Source organism: Gadus chalcogrammus, chromosome 20 (genome assembly GCF_026213295.1).
Source record: "Gadus chalcogrammus isolate NIFS_2021 chromosome 20, NIFS_Gcha_1.0, whole genome shotgun sequence".
NCBI lineage: Eukaryota > Metazoa > Chordata > Actinopteri > Gadiformes > Gadidae > Gadus > Gadus chalcogrammus.
Window position 1 is genome coordinate 18,739,193 of NC_079431.1, and position 7,500 is coordinate 18,746,692.

Here is a 7,500-nt window from a genome sequence, read left to right on the forward strand (position 1 = left end):
TGCACGCTGTTTATGGAAGAGCATCACTCTCTGCTGCTGCGATGCTGTGTTACTGCCGCCTGCAGGGCTCAGAGAGAGCGAGAGAGAAAGAGAGAGAGAGAGAGAGAGAGAGAGAGAGAGAGAGAGAGAGAGAGAGAGAGAGAGGAGAGAGAGAGAGAGGAGAGAGAGGAGGAGAGAGAGAGAGAGAGAGAGATACAGAGAGTATTAGAGATTGGGAGGAGAGAGAGAGAGAGAGAGAGAGAGAGAGAGAGAGAGAGAGAGAGAGAGAGAGAGAGAGAGAGAGAGAGAGAGAGAGAGAGAGAGAGTCAATCACAGAAGGGTCACAGCAACAACAGCAGTATGTGTCCGTCAAAACCCAATTCCGCCATCCGAGGCAGAGAGAGGCCGGTGCCCTAGAGGGGAAGAGAGATATAAAAAGACAGAGAAAGAAAGCAGATGAACAAATCCAGTCGATTAAGGGGTTTAGGGTGTTTTCTTTGTTTTGTTTTAGTTTTTTTTGTTAATTTTGACTTTGTGTTTTTCCGGCGAAGGATTCGGCTGACCATGCACTCCTGGCGTTCTGCAGTGTCCTACTTTCCAGTAATATCCTACCCACCTGGGAGACGCCCGGTGCGCCCCACAGTAAACCACCCTACACCCTATATGCTAAAAAAGTCCCTTCAAAAGTGACCGACCGTTGTACCAATGCTGGCCAGTCCACGGTAAACCTGGATGACGTCATAGTAAAAGGAAAGGTCATTCGCCCGCACTTTTGTACAGTAGCAAAGTAATAAAAAAACATGCACATACATCGCTTCTGCATACGAGCTGACCTTGGATGGCTCTCTGCTCAGGGTGATGATGTTTCAACGTAACGACTCAGTTTGTGTTTAGTTGTTGTTCTTTGTCCTTCTGCTCCAGTACTTTTCTCCTTTCACAAAGTTTTGCCTTTGTTTAACTATATAAGAACTATGCACAAAGCTTCTTCCATAGTTATTAGCTGCTCTAGCAGTAGCTTCTGCTCTGCTACATTTTCCCCTCACACATTATTTTCCCTTTGTCTCAACTTTGCTGTAATTGAGGTGGGGTGGGTTGAGGTGGAGGGAGGGGGGATGGGGGGGGGGACAGTCTAACTCCTTCCAGATACTTGTGCTGGATTATCTTCAGTCTGGTGGCTCAGATTTGCCGAGACGGTTTGACGTGTATTTCAAAAAGATTTAAAAGCAGCGAGAAGACAAGGCTAACAATTTGGTCCTATAACTATGGACCTAGTTAAAGCAGGAGTCTGACCACACACACTGAGACAGGCACACACACACACACACGCACGCACGCACGCACGCACGCACGCACGCACGCACGCACGCACGCACGCACGCACGCACGCACGCACGCACGTACACACACACACACACACACACACACACACACACAACACACACACACTCACACAAACACACACACACACACAAACACAACACACACACACACAACACACAACAACAACACACACACCACAAACAAACAACACAAACACACACACACACACACACACACACACACATACACGCACACACACACACACACACAAACACTAACACAAACACACACACACTACCCGTACGATGTACATGCACAAGCAATGATGCACACATGGATGCATGCATACACATACACACAAACACACACACACACACACACACACACACACACACACACACACACACACACACACACACACACACACACACACACACACACACAGACACACGTTTCTTTGAACATACATAGCTAGTCATGGTCCGGCTCTGGCTGCCAGAATCAAGGCCAGGCCATTGTCTGAGAGCATCTGCGAGGGCTTTAATCATGTGGTCTACTTGACACCGGCTCTGAAGGAGGCTGACTCACACAATGCCTCTAATACCACACAAAGTGAACAGCACGACTGCATTTACCAGGGATGAGAACACTGTCCATGACACTCTGGGTCTACTGGGAGGCTACTTTTATCTCTCTCTCTCTCTCTCTCTCTCTCTCTTTCTCTCTCTATCTCTCTCTCTCTCTCTTCTCTTCTCTCTCTCTCTCTCTCTCTCTCTCTCTCTCTCTCTCTCTCTCTCTCTCTCTCTCTCTCTCTCTCTCTCTCTCTCCCTCTCTCTCTCTCTCTACTATCCATCCTGATTCCTCTGTATGTGTGTGTGTGTGTGTGTATGTGTGCGTTTGTGTGCATGTGTAGCTATATGCGCGTATGTGTGCATGTGTTTTGTGTTTGTGTATGTGTGTCATGAGTGTGTGTGTGTGTGTGTGTTTGTGGGTATGTGTTTGTGTGTGTTTTTACAGGCTGATACCTCCTAGTTTGGGCTTGTTGAGTTGATTCAGGATGTGGCTGAAGGTATGGTTCTGGTTCCTGCCTCTTTAACTAGGAGCACACAAGAGTTTGGAAAATGTATGTTTGCGTGTGTGTGTGTGTGTGTGTGTGTGTGTGTGTGTGTGTGTGTGTGTGTGTGTGTGTGTGTGTGTGTGTGTGTGTGTGTGTGTAAGTAGGGGGTGGTCCTTAAGTGTGTCTGTATGCACGTATGTGCCTTTGTATATGCATGCAGACACACAATGTGTATGTTTGTAGAAGTTGCGTGATGGTGAATGTGTATGTGTATGTGTCACTTTAGCTGTGTTGTGTGTGTTCCATTGGTTAACCTTTCATCATCATTACCTCTGTATCATCGTTACATTAACATCCTCATATTTTAAAATATTAACATTCTCCACTGGCAATAAAGGGCAGCTAATTATGCTTTTAAATAGGATAAACCCGCTCACTAATCGTCATAACTGATTTAATCAACACAAAAGCATAGCATGCAAATAGCTCTTTACCCGTGACATACTCATCCGTCTACATGTATATGATTGTGTTCCCGTGTCATTTCCCAATTAAACCCTGACCTTCATCCCATCTCTCTCTCGCTCTCTGTCTCTCTCTCTCTCATCTACACATAGATTTGTTCTTGTCCTGCTGCCAAATGCAGAAACATGCACACACACACACACACACACGGACACACAAACAAAACCGCACGCACCCATGCCATCAGCCATTCGACTACAACAGAGGCAGATTGTTATGTGAATTATTCAAATAAACCAGATTGCACTCTCATCCAATGATGGACGTGATGTAAGGATAGCCTTGGTCCAGAGATCAGGAACCTTAAAGGTTAAGACAATAAATAATGGTAATTGTCAGTTCCCAGATATATGGGCAATAGATACATGATAAATGAATTAATCTCCGTAAAAGAAAGGATGGCACAGAGGCAGACCTCAGACAATCCTCTCTTCTATTCCATTTGGAGATGGAAGATAAATAGTCATCTGAATCATTCCCCGCCGTCTCCAAGGGCCGCGACGCGGAGCAGTGCAGGAGGACGAGGCGGAGGAGGAGGTGTTGGGTGTTTATTTACGACCGTCACCACGGCGACGGCAGAGCGGCAGAAATGGCGCTGGAGATTCAGGGGAGCGGGAGAGAGGATCAAACGGATTCAGGACATTGGCGAGAGAGATGGGATCCTCACTGCGGGAGGCGTGTTTTTAGTTTTCTTCTTCTCTCTCTGCGTTCACAGTTTGAGCTTCCTGTCAAGCATCACAGATGGAGGAGAGGACCCTTGATGGTGTTAAATCCTCTTCTCTCTGCCCCCCACGTGCTGTTTCATGATTCTCCCTTTTCCGTCTCTTTTGTCTCTGTGGTTTTCATTGAGAGGTATTTTGTTTCATTTTCCTTCCCCAGTGTCTCTCTAAACTCTCTCTCTCTGCCACTGACTCTATGACCTCTTCAAGTCCCTTTGTGACTTACTCCTGTTCAAATAAAAAAATCTACCCCCCCCCCCACCAACTCCTTGAGTTATTTTTAGGTGTTGCTATCTCCAGAACAATTTCCTCAGTTGCCCCTGCTCTCACTCTCTCTCTCACCCTCTCTCACCCTCTCTCTCTCTCTCTCTCTCTCTCTCTCTCTCTCTCTCTCTCTCTCTCTCTCTCTCACGGCGCTCTGAGTCTCTGGTGGTGAGTGCTGTGTGGAGCAGAGCCGCGGAGCGGAACCACAGCAGGGAGGAGGCTCCTTGATGTGGCCCCACAGCGCCCACCCCTGCAGTGGGGCTGGTGCTTAATCAAGCTCCCAGCTTCTCCTCCCAGTAGGCCCCAGCGCCCCCTTGACCCCCACCATCTGTGCAGAGTTCATGGAAGCCACGTTCGGTTCTCCACTACCTGTCCTTGGGCCTTGCTCCCTTTCCCCCTCTGACGCAGGTGTGAACTGAGCTGTCAATGCTAATCCACTGGAAACGGATACATGCACAGACACACATCTGTAGTTGTAATCAGCCATACGTGTGCTAAACAAAAACGCACATGTGCACCACAAAGACGGCTAAACGTGTCGGGGAGGGGGGGGTGGAAGTCTCTGCTCGCTCTTTCTTTCTCCTTAAATTCATGAAGCACCTGGTTTCATCCATATCTATTAGGGATGGGCGTGAGGAATCGATTACTCGAGTACTCCTCGTTACCAATGAACTCGGTTGCTGGACAGGCAAACTCGAGTTTGCATATACACACACAAACAAAGTTTTCTGAAGCAAATGTATCAATTTTCTGTGCGGCGCCACTAACGCATGCCGTCACGTGGGCACAAAGCAAATGAAATGTATAAAATTTCTGTGCGGCGCGTGCCGTGCCGTGTGCAGGCACGGCAGAATTTAAAAAGTTAAGAGATGGCGGTTAAAGCAAAGCGCAGCGAAGAATTGAATACTTCAAGAAAAGGAGGTCAAGGTGAAATGTAAATATGCCAAGCGAAATCGAGCTACCAGAGTACTACAAGTTCTATGCGGCAACATATGCTCCTGAACACAACGGTGAGTTCGGGAAAGCAGACACGCAGCAACCAAGTGTGTCGGCTATTTTCACCGCCGCAAGACGCTTCTGTAATCCCGGCCGTGTAGAGAAGATCGCTGAATATTTCCATAGTCCATTTGTTGCCGTTTTATTTGGAGCTTTAAATTATTTGCAATGGTTAGGCTACTTGTTTCGTTTTTTTTTTAAACCGTTACAGGCCTTGGTTCGACGTGATTTAAATTGTGAGACGCATATTTATTTTTGTAAGGAAAATGTGTTTTGATGCATGTTTACATGTTTGGTTGGTAATATTGGCGTTCATCATTATGCCTATACATGTTTGGTTGGTAATATTGCCGTTCATCATTAGGCCTATTCCTGCTGCAGATGCGTTGCATTCTGAAAATATATTTGATTAAACGAGTACTCGATTGATCCCCGAGGAATTCCTTCGATCACTCGAGTTTGGAATTTACTACTCGTGCCCATCCCTAATATCTATGTATGCATGTATCAAGCAGGTACAGGTTTTGCATCATGCCCAGAGATTACGAGAGGTACACTGCGGATATCGGGGATCCAATCCAGAACCTTTTGGCTGGGAGTCAACCAGACAACCTAACCACGAGGCCATATACTAGGCTCTCTTTTTCAGAACAGAATACACCGAAAAACATAAAAAAATAAACACTCTACAGCTCGGTGGATTAGTGTGGGGGTTTGCACAGCATCTGGGACATATCAACCAGCAGCAACACAACAGAGACACACACCGCACAATTGTAAAAGTGCCGTGTCACTTCCTGCATCCCTGATGATGGTGGAAAACTCCACAATGTTGGCACGGTAACACAAAAATGGCTCCTTTGTAATCATTCTCATCCACTGGGTTTCATAGGATTCTTTCTCTTCTTGCCTCCAGACAGAGTGCCTATAGTGATAGCGATCCCTCCAACCCATGCTACTAGTAAACAAAGGCCTAAAAGACAGAGAAAATGTCTTATCAGTGTTCCCTGTCCCCCGCCCCGTGTGTCTGATGGATTCCGCTGTGCGCTGGACACACAGGTTTTAGAGCTGATTCATATCGGGGTGATGGAGTGGGCAGAGGAGCGTGGCCGCCGTTTAGCACCGTTATTGCCACTGCCATGGTGCTAGCCAGCTGCGGGAAATGGACAGAAGGGGTGAGCAGAGCTATGGAATAGAGCTACAGAGCAGGAGGTGGGGAGTTTGGCTGTCGAGCTATAAATAAATAATAAAAAAAATATATATATGTGTGTGTGTGTGTGTGGTGAAAACCCACTAAAAGGGCCAATACCTTTTAAAAAAGCATTTACGTTTTGCAAGGTAAGACTGTTATTGACTGTGGGGCATTGTCAAATAATAAATAATGAATACAATAATTTATGTGCACACACATAGTTTGTGCTGTAAAACTATTGTGAAACTTTTACTACACCTCAAGGCGAACTGATTTCCATTAATGTCTCTTGGGGGAAAGGTAAAAAATAAGCACTCTGGGTAGGATGACAAACTTGACAGTTACTCAGCTCAGCCCTAAAAGAAAAAATGGCTGCCAGGAGTCACTCAGTACAGATGAATAAGACTGAACCAAATCTTTCAGCAACCTTTCCAGTTTCTTTCCATCAAATCTATATTTTTAAATCAAATTAAATTTCGATTCAAATTGGCTATCAGTAAATCATAAAATCTTGACACTGTGAGGAGGAATCATTTTGATTTCCCATCTAACTGAAATTTAACAAAAACCCAGGTTTATAGGGAAGAGTGGGTCGATTTTCGAGTTTCCGGTTTAATTACTCAAGGTCACCTTGGAAGAACGCCGGAATGGCTGGAGCCGGGGCCGTATAATCGACGCACCGCTCGGCTACAGACAGTTAATCTCTTTAACCACTAGGCCACACCACCCTCCATTAAAAGGGTCCAATTTAATTTTCCAGTACATTATGAAAGGCTAGCGGGCATCCCTACACTCTGCCTTCATCAGCCATCCATTATGACTCCCACAGGGCCTTTAGGGGGGAGTCGGGGATGGGGAGAAAAATGATGATGCGAAATACACAGGTTGATGTTAAAATCCAAGTCCACCAGGTTTTTCGGGTATGTTAGGGGAGGCGGGCTCAATCAAGCCCTCCCACCTTGCCCAAGAGGGAAGGAATGCTGTTCTTCCATGTCAGGGGGTGGATTCGATGGGAAGAGAAACAAAGAGAGAGAGAGAGAGAGAGAGAGAGAGAGAGAGAGAGAGAGAGAGAGAGAGAGGAGAGAGAGAGAGAGAGAGACCCTAACCCTAACCCTAATAGACAGATGGAAAGAGATATTCTTGTTAAATCAACCTTTAAACTTTAGATAGCCCTTCCCTGTCAAATTTATCTTATCGCTGGGCATCACTGTCCCACACACCACCTCGCCCCTGAATATACCCAGGTGGGAAAAATTGTCCACTCTGTGCAGCAGAGTGGACAGACAGAGTATACAGACATAGAATAGCACAGTTATAATAATTTACCTAGAGTTAAAAGTCAAGGCAAAAACACCAGGATATTAAAGTCTAAAACATTTTTGATTAATAGTGAATGGGCTAATTAGAGTGACTAATTGACCAGTTAGCTATCAAAACCAGCAGCCAAT